The 14831-nt window shown below is 50.9% G+C and overlaps 1 pseudogene; it reads left to right on the top strand.

Moving 5' to 3' along the window:
• The window catches only part of LOC147659397 (uncharacterized), a 45956-nt pseudogene that overhangs the window by 12799 nt on the left and 18326 nt on the right, over positions 1–14831 (top strand).

Genomic DNA, 14831 nt, shown 5'->3' with positions numbered 1-14831 from the left:
GACTTGGGAAAGGCTTGTCTCACACTTTCACTGGCCTCACATGAATGAGGATACCAAGGAGTTTTGTCGCTCCTGTGTCACTTGCCAAGCCAGTGGTAAGTCAGGTGGCACAGCAAAGGCCCCCCTTATACCAATGCCTGTGGTGGGGGTGCCCTTTGAAAGAGTGGGGATTGACATTGTTGGTCCAATGGAACCCCAGACAGCATCAGGACACAAGTTTATACTGGTGGTAGTGGATCATGCCACCAGGTATCCTGAAGCTATTCCACTTAGGACCACTACAGCACCTGTAGTGGCAAGGGCCCTAGTTGGAGTGTTCTCCAGAGTGGGCTTCCCTAAGGAGGTTGTCTCTGACAGAGGTGCAAACTTCATGTCAAGCTACTTAACTGCTATGTGGAAGGAATGTGGTGTCAATTACAAATTCACTACACCCTATCATCCACAATGCAATGGGCTTGTTGAAAGGTTCAACAGGACCCTAAAAGGGATGATTCATGGACTACCTGAAAAGCTCAGGCGTAGATGGGATGTCCTGATTCCCTGCCTTCTGTTTGCTTACAGAGAGGTCCCACAGAAGGGGGTTGGCTTCAGCCCTTTTGAACTTTTGTATGGGCATCCTGTAAGAGGACACCTGTGCTTGGTGAAGGAAGGATGGGAGAGACCTCTCAAAAAGCCTGCAACCAGCATAGTGGACTATGTACTTGGTCTCCGCTCCAGGATGGCTGAGTATATGGAGAAGGCATCTGAAAACCTTAAGGCCAGTCAAGAACTCCAAAAAGCTTGGCATGACCAAAAGGCTGTCCTGACTGTTTATCAGCCTGGACAGAAGGTGTGAGTGTTGGAGCCAGTGGCCCCAGCAGCACTCAAAGACAAATGGTCTGGGCCCCACACAATTCTTGAGCAAAAGGGAGAGGTCACCTACCTGGTGGACCTGGGAACTCCCAGGAGCCCCCACAGGGTGCTCCATGTCAACAGGTTTAAAGCATATGTTGACAGGAAGGACATGAGCTTGCTCATGGCCATAGATGAGGGACAGGAGGAAGAGAGTGACCCTCTCCCAGACCTGCTCACTCAGAATCCTGATGATGGGTCAGTAGATGGTGTTGTCTTTTGTGGCAGCCTCTCTGAGCATCAACAGAAAGACTGCAAACAGGTTCTTCAGTCTTTCAGACATATGTTCTCTCTAACACCCAGTCAGACCAATTGGTGCACCCATGAGGTTAACACTGGTGACAGCTTGCCAGTCAAGAGTAAAATCTACAGGCAGCCTGATCATGTTAGAGACTGCATCAAAACTGAAGTGCAGAAAATGTTGGAGTTGGGAGTCATTGAACCCTCAGATAGCCCTTGGGCTAGTCCAGTAGTTCTAGTGCCAAAACCTCACACCCAGGGTGGTAAGAAAGAGATGAGGTTCTGCGTAGACTACAGGGGTCTCCATGCAGTCACTAAGACTGATGCCCACCCAATACCAAGGGCAGATGAGCTTATAGATAGATTGGCTTCTGCCAACTACTTAAGCACATTTGACCTGACAGCTGGGTATTGGCAAATCAGGTTAGCTGAGGATGCCAAGCCCAAGACAGCATTTTCAACCCCTGATGGGCATTATCAATTTGTGGTAATGCCCTTTGGTCTGAAAAATGCACCTGCCACCTTCCAAAGGTTGGTGAATCATGTTCTCACTGGGCTGGATGACTTCTGTGCAGCATATCTTGATGATATTGCTGTCTTTAGCTCCACCTGGGAGGATCACCTGGTCCACCTGAGGAAAGTGTTAGAGGCTCTGCAAGCAGCAGGCCTCACTATCAAGGCCACCAAGTGCCAGATAGGGCAGACACAGGTTGTATACCTGGGCCACCTTGTAGGTGGAGGCCAGGTTCAGCCACTGGAGAGCAAAATACAGTCAATCAGGGACTGGGCTCCTCCAACCACCCAGACTCAGGTTCGAGCTTTCTTGGGCCTGACTGGTTACTATATAAAGTTTGTCAGGAACTATGGATCAATTGTGACTCCATTAAATGAACTGACAAGTAAGAAAATGCCAAAAAAGGTTCAGTGGACAGCAGGCTGTCAAAAAGCATTCGATGACCTAAAGCAGGCCATGTGCACAGCACCTATCCTCAAGAGTCCAGACTACTCCAAACCATTCATTGTCCAAACAGATGCTTCTGAGTTGGGTGTGGGAGCTGTTCTATCTCAACTGAATTTTGATGGTCAAGACCAGCCCATTGCTTTTATAAGCAGAAGGCTGACCCCCAGAGAGAAAAATTGGTCAGCTATTGAGAGGGAGACCTTTGCTGTGGTTTGGGCCCTGAAGAAGCTGAGGCCATACTTGTTTGGCACTCACTTCAAGATTCAGACCGACCGTAAGCCCCTCTTGTGGCTAAATCAGATGAAGGGTGAAAACCCCAAACTGCTTAGGTGGTCCATTTCCCTACAGGGGATGGACTTTACAGTGGAACATAGACCTGGTACTGATCATGGCAATGCCGATGGGCTCTCCAGATATTTCCACTTAGAACAAGAAGACTCACCTGGTCAAGGTTAGCTTATTGTCCCAAAGTTTGGGGGGGGGGGGGTCATGTAGGAGAGTAGGGTCTGCAATCCTATGACCACCCAGATTTTTTGCTATTGTTTCACTGGTTTACGACTTTCTCTGGCTGTGGGCCTGCCAATCAGACCCACAGCCTGGCTGGGCCACCTTATCAGACCCTGTCACTCAGGGCATAGGTGTACCCAGGGCCTACCAGGGGCTGAAGCATGTATTATGCCACCCCTGGCTGGCCTCCTAGATTTGACACAACTGGCTGCATGACAGCTGGGGCAAAGTCGTGTAATCACCCTTTGCTGTAGATATAGTATACCTATATCTAACCCTAAAAATGGACACACAGATTCCTATCAGTCACTCCTATGGCAGGCCTTAACAATCCTGAAGGCAGAGTGCATGGAATCGTGTGAAATGGTGCTTTGGCATGAGCTGAGCCCGTTTGCAGCTTGCGGAACCAAGTCCTAATAGCTGTTCCATGATATCGCATACCATATACTCTTAAGTGCATTATAATCCTCGCGGTTATATGCTATCTCTAGTATTGCTTTATCAAAACATGTCGAGTAAGGTGTCATACGAATTGGAATACTAACCCCCCGCCAATTCTGGCGACGGGGTTAGCATTCCACCCTTCTAGAGGGACACGACATGTATGTAACTGTGAACCCCGGTTAAAGTTAACTGAAGCCTCAGCTCCACAAAATGGATGCTGCCACCACAGACACGAGTCTGACCTCCTGCTGCTGGGAGTCCTTCCAGCGAGGAGAGCTTGGACAAAGGGTTTCCTGTCCGGGGCAGTGCTAGCACCATCCCAGACAGGGTTTTGTGTATCCTGGGTAGGCAGGGCTTTACAGGAAGGTGACTGCTGAGTGGCACCCCGGTGCTCACTACGCATAGGCCGGCCAGAACCAGTTCCAGGGGCACACCAGCCCCTGGCCTGGGGAAAGTCCGGCATGGGAGAGGGGTGTAACCACCCCCCTCCTAGTCCCACCCATAAGCAGGACCTAGTCACCGGGTCAGCCCCTTTTCCTAGTATAAAGTTAGGAGCGGGCCCCCTTCCAAATTAGATCATCTTTGGAATCAAGACACGACTTTCTTCGAAAGGACTTCAAGATTTCTTCTTCAAGATTCTCCCTTGTGACTAAGGAGTAGTCACCCTGCATCCGCAGGCACCATCTTAAGAACACTGCGGTCTGCTGCAAGTCCTTCCTCCGGAATCCGACTGCCCAGCTCAACAAGAACTGGCTTCCCTGGCACCTCTGACCTCTACTCACCTCTACAGCAAAGCTGAGAACCGTGAGTGCGACGAGACCTCGAGGGACCGGCCATCTTCAAGACTGCATGACTTCTTTCCAGCACGACCGCCGAGGGATCCTCCGGTGAGTGCTTTGGGGTCCGAGAAGCCCCGACCCTGAGCAGCTCCAGCACCAAAGTACAGCCTCCCAGCATCTCCACGATCTGCGTGGGGCCCTTCTGCTTTTTGCTGCTTACCGCGTAGTTTGGCTACTAGCCCGCTGGCTTGTGGCCTTCTGAACGACGCCCGACGACATCACCACCGCTGGTCTGGTTGCTCCAGACTGGCCCTTGCTCCCTTCCAAGAGAGGAGCACCCCGGACCCTCCTGGTCCACTCCAGACCCCATTTTAGGTCCACCGCGTGGGCTTGAATTAGCCAAGGCTTTGTTGCCCAATCCTGGGTCCAGCGACGCCGACAGCTTCATCCATCGTGGGACAGCTCGCTCCTCCATCCTGGTCGCCGACAACGCCTCCTGGCCCGTGAGATCTGCAGAGCCCAGCGTCGCCCACTCACCTAGTCGAGGTGACTACCATCCGGTGCCCTCCTGGTGCCACCTGACTACTGGCTAGTAGTCACGAACTTGGTCCCCTCTGCTTTCAGGTATCATCCATCTTCAAGATCCAGGCTTGGATCACTTCGAACTCTCTTCACTGGTCGCCTGCCAGCATCTTTCTTCCAGGCTCCTGGTCCGGCAACGAGGATTCCCGACGTCTTTTGAGACCTATGCAGCTGCAGCCCCTGGGCTAGGTAACTTCGGCATTGCGGTGCCCCAGCATAGCCTCACTATCCAAGGGTCAGAATCCACTTTCGTTTTTTTCCTACCAGGTCGGGTTCGCCCGAGAACACTAACTTTGCTTTTACTAGCTACCATAGACTTTGTCCCGCATCACACGTGAGAGTGCACACTCTGCACCCGAGTCCCCTAGGCCTCCTAGAAGTAATCTAACGATTCTACAGTCAAGTCCTAGCAATTTCAAAGCCTATTAGTACTGTACTTACCTGCTAGTAATTTCGCATTCCACTTCCATAGTATATGGTTTTACGTGCCCCTCGGGCATTTGTGTATATTGTGCTAACTTAAGTATTTTCGTAAGAGTTTTGTTTTGTGCTTAGTACCCTGTCCTCATAAAGAGTACAGGGCTGTTGTGATTCTAATAAATACACTGTTTATTTTCATAACACTTGTGTGGTGTCCTTTCACTTGGTGTTCAAGGGGTATATGTGATGGTATAACAGCTGGCTTAACACGCCCTCTCGAGTCTTTAGCCTTAGACTGCTAGTATCCACGCTACTAGGATAGCTGGTCTATAAGGTTGACTTACAACAAATCATCAATAAGGGTTGTCTGGACTGATACATAGTGTTCACTAGAATAGTGAGCACTGCATATCAGGCCAACTTCTCACATTGGTGAGCAGCGGTTGGGATTTGAGCTTGCTGTTGTTTTACCACATGTATCCTAAGAATATCTTGTGAAAGATCACATAAGTACTCCAGATACATATAACTTAGCTTTGAATACTCTGAGTTCTACTGAACCAGCTGGTGTAGCTCCTCAAGGCTTAGCACACCTTGGCTGCAACTCTTAGCAAGGGATCAGTAGGCAAACATATAGTGTAGGTAGGTGCATCACTTACACCACACTAGAAGCATGTCTAACCACGGAGAGTCTACAGAGACCCCTCTGGTGGTTGAGGACCCTCCACAGGCCTCTTCCAGATATGCAGCCCTTAGCTTCCAGGAGATGAGACAAGTGTGTACCTCCAGGAAGCTAAAACAGGGGTCTAACCCCACAATCCCATTTCTGATTGGTCTCTTAGAGACTTATGATGCCAGAAAAGCTGAGAAACTTAGCTCTTCTCATCCAGAAGGGGACATGCCTGCCCTAGAGGGAACCACAGGTGACCCTGACCTCATCCATCTCTCAGGAGAGGAGGATGATGATCAAGAGCCATCTGAGGACGAGGCAAGCAAAGGTCCAGAAGTAGTTAGCCAGCTAACTAGGGACAACTTAAGCAGGCATGAGAATGGTACTAGGAGACCCCTGGAACCCCTCTCAGGCCAGCTTAACATTGGGAATGGACGAGTTAGGTCTCTATCAAGAGGCTCTAACAGATCCATTCAAACCAATGGCTCTCAGGCCTCCGCTCTGAGGAGGATGACCTCCCCTCAGAGGAGAGTATATGAAGCCAAGGAAAGGGAAGTCAATCTGAGGATTGAAAGGGAAGAACTTGCCCTGGCCAAATAGAGACTTGCCTTTGCTAGAGAGCAAGAATTGAGTGGGTCAAAACCCACTGGTGGCAGCATTATACCTAGCAATAGGGACAGGAGTTTTGATACAAGACACCTGAGTAAGATAGTGCCCCCCTTTAAACAAGGGGATGACATCCACAAATGGATTACTGCTTTGGAGAGGGCCTGCACTGTGCAGGGTGTTCCCCAAAGTCAGTGGGCAGCTATCTTGTGGCTCTCCTTTGAAGGTAAAGGTAGAGATAAGCTCCTCACTACTAGAGCTGAGGATGCTAACAATTACCAAGTCCTGAAGAACACACTGATTGATGGGTTTGGCCTAACCACTGAGCAGTACAGGCTGCTGTTCAGGGATACCCAGAAAACTCAGTCTCAGGACTGGTCTGATTTTGTCGATTGTGCCACTAAGGCTTTGGAGGGCTGGTTGCTGGGCAGTAAGGTTACTGATTACACAGGATTGTATAATTTGATCATGAGAGAACAAATTTTAAACAATTGTCAGAACCAGTTGTTGCATCAGCATCTTGTTGACTCAGATCTGACCTCTCCCCAAGAATTGGGAAAGAAGGCAGACAGATGGGTCAGAACAAGAGTTAAGCAGAACCAGGGCCAGAACCAGGGTGGTCAGAAGAAAGCAGACCAGAAGGGTAAAGACTCTAAAGGTGAAAATGACCAGAAGTCTTCAACAGGTACCAAACAACCCAAAGAGGGCGGGGGTCAGGCTTCCCAGAAAAAGAAGAATCAAGAAGGCCAATCTAAAAGGTGGTGCCAATACTGTAAAAGTAAATCTCACTGGTTTAGTGAGTGCACCAAGAAAGGAGGAGGGCAGACTCCTGCCACTGCAGCCCCTAAGGCACCCGTGCCCCCTAGTACAGTCAGCAGTGGTAGTGCACCTCCCAAGGGTTTAGTTGGGTTAACCTTGGGTTCTTTGGGGTATGACAACTTAGTTGGCACACTCACTCAGGCTGTCCTTGTCTGTACAGGGGATGTGGATATATCCCCTAATGTCAGTCCCAATACTTTGGGCAAATACAGACAGACACCTTTTATCAATGGACAAATGGCTCAGGCCTATAGGGACACTTGTGCCAGTGTCACCATGGTGACACCTAACTTTGTGGACCCTGGACAGATCATGCCAGGTACAGATTTCCTGGTGACCAATGCAAGCAATGTCACTACCAGTCATAGTATGGCAATTGTAGCTTTCTCCTGGGGAGGGGTAACTGGCCAAAAGAAGGTTGTAGTTAGTTCAGACCTCCCAGTGGATTGTTTGTTGGGCAATGATTTGGAGTCATCACAATGGTCAGAAGTGGAGCATAGGACTCACATGGAGATGTTAGGCTTGCCAGCACATGTGCTTGCTGTGACTAGGTCACAGGCCAGAAGATGCCCCACTGAACAGGTGCTGGATCCTGGAAAAATGGACCAGCCACCTTCCAAGAAGAAGAGCAGTAGGGTTATGGCATTGCCTTCCCCCTTGCCCCAGGTTGTGGATCAAGTCTCAGAGGAGGCTGACCTACAGGAATTGAGGGAAACTGAGCCTAAAGAGTTCGAACTTGATCAAGTTGAATTTCTGGGTTCAGGTGGCCCCTCAAGGGAAGACCTGGGGAAGGACCAGTTAGACTGCCCTTCCCTTGAACCCCTCAGACAGCAGGCTGCTGCTGAGGCTGCTGGGAATGCCACAGGTACCCACAAGGTATACTGGGAAGATGGACTCCTGTACACTGAGGCAAGAGACCCCAAGCCTGGCATGACCAGGAGGCTGGTTATCCCCTTTCTCCGAGAGGTTTCCTCCTTACCTTGGCCCATGAGATTCCCTTAGCAGGTCACTTAGGCCAGACAAAGACTTGGGAAAGGCTTATCTCACACTTTCACTGGCCTCACATGAATGAGGATACCAAGGAGTTTTGTCGCTCCTGTGTCACTTGCCAAGCCAGTGGTAAGTCAGGTGGCACAGCAAAGGCCCCCCTTATACCAATGCCTGTGGTGGGGGTGCCCTTTGAAAGAGTGGGGATTGACATTGTTGGTCCAATGGAACCCCAGACAGCATCAGGACACAAGTTTATTCTGGTGGTAGTGGATCATGCCACCAGGTATCCTGAAGCTATTCCACTTAGGACCACTACAGCACCTGTAGTGGCAAGGGCCCTAGTTGGAGTGTTCTCCAGAGTGGGCTTCCCTAAGGAGGTTGTCTCTGACAGAGGTGCAAACTTCATGTCAAGCTACTTAACTGCTATGTGGAAGGAATGTGGTGTCAATTACAAATTCACTACACCCTATCATCCACAATGCAATGGGCTTGTTGAAAGGTTCAACAGGACCCTAAAAGGGATGATTCATGGACTACCTGAAAAGCTCAGGCGTAGATGGGATGTCCTGATTCCCTGCCTTCTGTTTGCTTACAGAGAGGTCCCACAGAAGGGGGTTGGCTTCAGCCCTTTTGAACTTTTGTATGGGCATCCTGTAAGAGGACCCCTGTGCTTGGTGAAGGAAGGATGGGAGAGACCTCTCAAAAAGCCTGCAACCAGCATAGTGGACTATGTACTTGGTCTCCGCTCCAGGATGGCTGAGTATATGGAGAAGGCATCTGAAAACCTTAAGGCCAGTCAAGAACTCCAAAAAGCTTGGCATGACCAAAAGGCTGTCCTGACTGTTTATCAGCCTGGACAGAAGGTGTGAGTGTTGGAGCCAGTGGCCCCAGCAGCACTCAAAGACAAATGGTCTGGGCCCCACACAATTCTTGAGCAAAAGGGAGAGGTCACCTACCTGGTGGACCTGGGAACTCCCAGGAGCCCCCACAGGGTGCTCCATGTCAACAGGCTCAAAGCATATGTCGACAGGAAGGACATGAGCTTGCTCATGGCCATAGATGAGGGACAGGAGGAAGAGAGTGACCCTCTCCCAGACCTGCTCACTCAGAATCCTGATGATGGGTCAGTAGATGGTGTTGTCTTTTGTGGCAGCCTCTCTGAGCATCAACAGAAAGACTGCAAACAGGTTCTTCAGTCTTTCAGACATATGTTCTCTCTAACACCCAGTCAGACCAATTGGTGCACCCATGAGGTTAACACTGGTGACAGCTTGCCAGTCAAGAGTAAAATCTACAGGCAGCCTGATCATGTTAGAGACTGCATCAAAACTGAAGTGCAGAAAATGTTGGAGTTGGGAGTCATTGAACCCTCAGATAGCCCTTGGGCTAGTCCAGTAGTTCTAGTGCCAAAACCTCACACCCAGGGTGGTAAGAAAGAGATGAGGTTCTGCGTAGACTACAGGGGTCTCCATGCAGTCACTAAGACTGATGCCCACCCAATACCAAGGGCAGATGAGCTTATAGATAGATTGGCTTCTGCCAACTACTTAAGCACATTTGACCTGACAGCTGGGTATTGGCAAATCAGGTTAGCTGAGGATGCCAAGCCCAAGACAGCATTTTCAACCCCTGATGGGCATTATCAATTTGTGGTAATGCCCTTTGGTCTGAAAAATGCACCTGCCACCTTCCAAAGGTTGGTGAATCATGTTCTCTTTGGGCTGGATGACTTCTGTGCAGCATATCTTGATGATATTGCTGTCTTTAGCTCCACCTGGGAGGATCACCTGGTCCACCTGAGGAAAGTGTTAGAGGCTCTGCAAGCAGCAGGCCTCACTATCAAGGCCACCAAGTGCCAGATAGGGCAGACACAGGTTGTATACCTGGGCCACCTTGTAGGTGGAGGCCAGGTTCAGCCACTGGAGAGCAAAATACAGTCAATCAGGGACTGGGCTCCTCCAACCACCCAGACTCAGGTTCGAGCTTTCTTGGGCCTGACTGGTTACTATATAAAGTTTGTCAGGAACTATGGATCAATTGTGACTCCATTAAATGAACTGACAAGTAAGAAAATGCCAAAAAAGGTTCAGTGGACAGCAGGCTGTCAAAAAGCATTCGATGACCTAAAGTAGGCCATGTGCACAGCACCTATCCTCAAGAGTCCAGACTACTCCAAACCATTCATTGTCCAAACAGATGCTTCTGAGTTGGGTGTGGGAGCTGTTCTATCTCAACTGAATTTTGATGGTCAAGACCAGCCCATTGCTTTTATAAGCAGAAGGCTGACCCCCAGAGAGAAAAATTGGTCAGCTATTGAGAGGGAGGCCTTTGCTGTGGTTTGGGCCCTGAAGAAGCTGAGGCCATACTTGTTTGGCACTCACTTCAAGATTCAGACCGACAGTAAGCCCCTCTTGTGGCTAAATCAGATGAAGGGTGAAAACCCCAAACTGCTTAGGTGGTCCATTTCCCTACAGGGGATGGACTTTACAGTGGAACATAGACCTGGTACTGATCATGGCAATGCCGATGGGCTCTCCAGATATTTCCACTTAGAACAAGAAGACTCACCTGGTCAAGGTTAGCTTATTGTCCCAAAGTTTGGGGGGGGGGGGGTCATGTAGGAGAGTAGGGTCTGCAATCCTATGACCACCCAGATTTTTTGCTTTTGTTTCACTGGTTTACGACTTTCTCTGGCTGTGGGCCTGCCAATCAGACCCACAGCCTGGCTGGGCCACCTTATCAGACCCTGTCACTCAGGGCATAGGTGTACCCAGGGCCTACCAGGGGCTGAAGCATGTATTATGCCACCCCTGGCTGGCCTCCTAGATTTGACACAACTGGCTGCATGACAGCTGGGGCAAAGTCGTGTAATCACCCTTTGCTGTAGATATAGTATACCTATATCTAACCCTAAAAATGGACACACAGATTCCTATCAGTCACTCCTATGGCAGTCCTTAACAATCCTGAAGGCAGAGTGCATGGAATCGTGTGAAATGGTGCTCTGGCATGAGCTGAGCCCGTTTGCAGCTTGCGGAAACCAAGTCCTAATAGCTGTTCCATGATATCGCATACCATATACTCTTAAGTGCATTATAATCCTCGCGGTTATATGCTATCTCTGGTATTGCTTTATCAAAACATGTCGAGTAAGGTGTCATACGAATTGGAATACTAACCCCTCGCCAATTCTGGCAACGGGGTTAGCATTCCACCCTTCTAGAGGGACACGACATGTATGTAACTGTGAACCCCGGTTAAAGTTAACTGAAGCCTCAGCTCCACAAAATGGATGCTGCCACCACAGACACGAGTCTGACCTCCTGCTGCTGGGAGTCCTTCCAGCGAGGAGAGCTTGGACAAAGGGTTTCCTGTCCGGGGCGGTGCTAGCACCATCCCAGACAGGGTTTTGTGTATCCTGGGTAGGCAGGGCTTTACAGGAAGGTGACTGCTGAGTGGCACCCTGGTGCTCACTACGCATAGGCCGGCCAGAACCAGTTCCAGGGGCACACCAGACCCTGGCCTGGGGAAAGTCCGGCATGGGAGAGGGGTGTAACCACCCCCCTCCTAGTCCCACCCATAAGCAGGACCTAGTCACCGGGTCAGCCCCTTTTCCTAGTATAAAGTTAGGAGCGGGCCCCCTTCCAAATTAGATCATCTTTGGAATCAAGACACGACTTTCTTCGAAAGGACTTCAAGATTTCTTCTTCAAGATTCTCCCTTGTGACTAAGGAGTAGTCACCCTGCATCCGCAGGCACCATCTTAAGAACACTGCGGTCTGCTGCAAGTCCTTCCTCCGGAATCCGACTGCCCAGCTCGACGAGAACCGGCTTCCCTGGCACCTCTGACCTCTACTCACCTATACAGCAAAGTTGAGAACCGTGAGTGCGACGAGACCTCGAGGGACCGGCCATCTTCAAGACTGCACGACTTCTTTCCAGCACGACCGCCGAGGGATCCTCTGGTGAGTGCTTTGGGGTCCGAGAAGCCCCGACCCTGAGCAGCTCCAGCACCGAAGTACAGCCTCCCAGCATCTCCACGATCTGCGTGGGGCCCTTCTGCTTTTTGCAGCTCACCGCGTTGTTTGGCTACTAGCCCGCTGGCTTGTGGCCTTCTGAACGACGCCCGACGACATCACCACCGCTGGTCTGGTTGCTCCAGACTGGCCCTTGCTCCCTTCCAAGAGAGGAGCACCCCGGACCCTCCTGGTCCACTCCAGACGCCATTTTAGGTCCACCGCGTGGGCTTGAATTAGCCAAGGCTTTGTTGCCCAATCCTGGGTCCAGCGACGCCGACAGCTTCATCCATCGTGGGACAGCTCGCTCCTCCATCCTGGTCGCCGACAACGCCTCCTGGTCCGTGAGATCTGCAGAGCCCAGCGTCGCCCACTCACCTAGTCGAGGTGACTACCATCCGGTGCCCTCCTGGTGCCACCTGACTACTGGCTAGTAGTCACGAACTTGGTCCCCTCTGCTTTCAGGTATCATCCATCTTCAAGATCCAGGCTTGGATCACTTCGAACTCTCTTCACTGGTCGCCTGCCAGCATCTTTCTTCCAGGCTCCTGGTCCGGCAACGAGGATTCCCGACGTCTTTTGAGACCTATGCAGCTGCAGCCCCTGGGCTAGGTAACTTCGGCATTGCGGTGCCCCAGCATAGCCTCACTATCCAAGGGTCAGAATCCACTTTCGTTTTCTTCCTACCAGGTCGGGTTCGCCCGAGAACACTAACTTTGCTTTTACTAGCTACCATAGACTTTGTCCCGCATCACGCGTGAGAGTGCACACTCTGCACCCGAGTCCCCTAGGCCTCCTAGAAGTAATCTAATGATTCTACAGTCAAGTCCTAGCGATTCCAAAGCCTATTAGTACTGTACTTACCTGCTAGTAATATCGCATTCCACTTCCATAGTATATGGTTTTACGTGCCCCTCGGGCATTTGTGTATATTGTGCTAACTTAAGTATTTTCGTAAGAGTTTTGTTTTGTGCTTAGTACCCTGTCCTCATAAAGAGTACAGGGCTGTTGTGATTCTAATAAATACACTGTTTATTTTCATAACACTTGTGTGGTGTCCTTTCACTTGGTGTTCAAGGGGTATATGTGATGGTATAACAGCTGGCTTAACACGCCCTCTCGAGTCTTTAGCCTTAGACTGCTCGTATCCACGCTACTAGGATAGCTGGTCTATAAGGTTGACTTACAACCAATCATCAATAAGGGTTGTCTGGACTGATACATAGTGTTCACTAGAATAGTGAGCACTGCATATCAGGCCAACTTCTCGCAAGCACCACCATCTCGTGGCTCCGTCGTGGCCATTCCGCAAGCAATCATGGCAGCCGCTCCCCACCGGAAGCCTGCGGGAGTCGGGGGCCCCGATGACTTTTGTAGAATCTTCAAGGCTGAGGGGACGCTTTCGGGAATGGGGCCCATGCCCTAGCAGGCAAACGTCCGAGTTCAAATGTGTCCCAGGGCCATTTTAGTGGACCAGGCTCAAATCCGAAGAGCCGGCCGCCATTTTGAGAGTCCTGTGGCAACCGCCTATCGCTGCACCGCAAGAGTGGGCGCAACTCAGCTGGATGGCGGGTGAGGCACTGTAATAGCAAGAGCAGGTGCAATTCAGCTGGCCGAGCGAGGCACTGTGTCGCAAGAGCGGGCGCAAGTCAGCTGGTCGAGTGAAGCGTTGGGGTGTAGCTGAGAAACCTCCACCTGGGGAGGTGGGGGAGGCTCGTTCGCGCCGCCTCTCCCTTCTAGTGCACCCCACGCCATCTCCTGGCGCAGGTATATGTGATGGTCGGACCAGGGCACCGCAGGACGTGTCTTCAGGTCAAACGGATTGTGGGACAAGGTGTGGAGCAGGCGCAATTCAGCTGGCCGAGGGAGGCACTGTTCCGGAAGAGCGGGCGCAACTCAGTTGGATGCCAAGGGGCGCCCCACTGCAGCTGAGGAGCCTCCACCTGGGGAGGCGGGGGAGGCCCGTTGGCGCCGCCTCCCCCCCCCGGGGCGCCCCACGCCGTTTTTCGGCACAGCATTGTAGGATGGCCAGACCAGTGCGGCAACTTGCTGGACACCACATCGGTGCCGTCCTGATCTCGGCGCGTTGTGCTTTCTTCGGCCTATTCGCACAACGGTCTGCTACTGACGCCACCTCACAGGCCGACGGATTTTGCAGACTAAAAGACAGACCAAAGCAGCCCATTGTTGCTTTGAGATGGATGTTGCAGCAGGCTGCCATGTAAATAGTTGTTTAAAATGGTTTTTTTAACGTGTTTACTTTGTTGGAGCGTTGTATATATTTATAAGTTATTAAAGTGTTATAATCCTACTACTTTGTTGGAGTGCTATATATTTGTAATGTGACACATAATTGTGAAGACTTTGATGTACAAAAAGGCATTCCTGGAATCTTCCGCTTCAGGCTCGGTCCCACACACCCTTACAGTGAGAATCCCCTCCACAATCACAATACAGGATCGTTATCAGATAGTAGGAACGCGTGTGGTGTGATGGATCTCATGGGATGGGGGCTTTGATCTACTGTAACTCCTTTGAAGAGGGGTGATTCTTTACAGTTGGGGCCATACACTACATCCGCAGGGCTAGGTGATAGCCTAGGACCGGCCTGGACAATCGGACACAGAGGAAGAGGAGTGTCAGAGGGTGCGGTAGTGAATAGGGTGAAAGGGAGGTGTTGGGCGAGCACAGGGTGTGATTCTCAGGGAAGAGCAGCGCAGATGGGAGGAGGTTTATGGCCCATGCATGAGAGAGAGAGCGGTGGTGACCAGTGCGTGGGGGAGATGCTTGCGAGGGTGGGGAGCCATGCTGAGGATCGGCGGCGTGCAGAGAGTGGGTCTGGTCAAGGCATCTAAAATGGCTGCCGTGCACGACAAAAGTGTGGCATTGGAAAAAAGGCAAGATGG

This window comes from Lissotriton vulgaris, unplaced genomic scaffold, assembly GCF_964263255.1.
Source record: "Lissotriton vulgaris unplaced genomic scaffold, aLisVul1.2 SCAFFOLD_369, whole genome shotgun sequence".
In the NCBI taxonomy this organism is placed as follows: domain Eukaryota; kingdom Metazoa; phylum Chordata; class Amphibia; order Caudata; family Salamandridae; genus Lissotriton; species Lissotriton vulgaris.
This window is presented reverse-complemented; position numbering and strand designations above follow the sequence as displayed.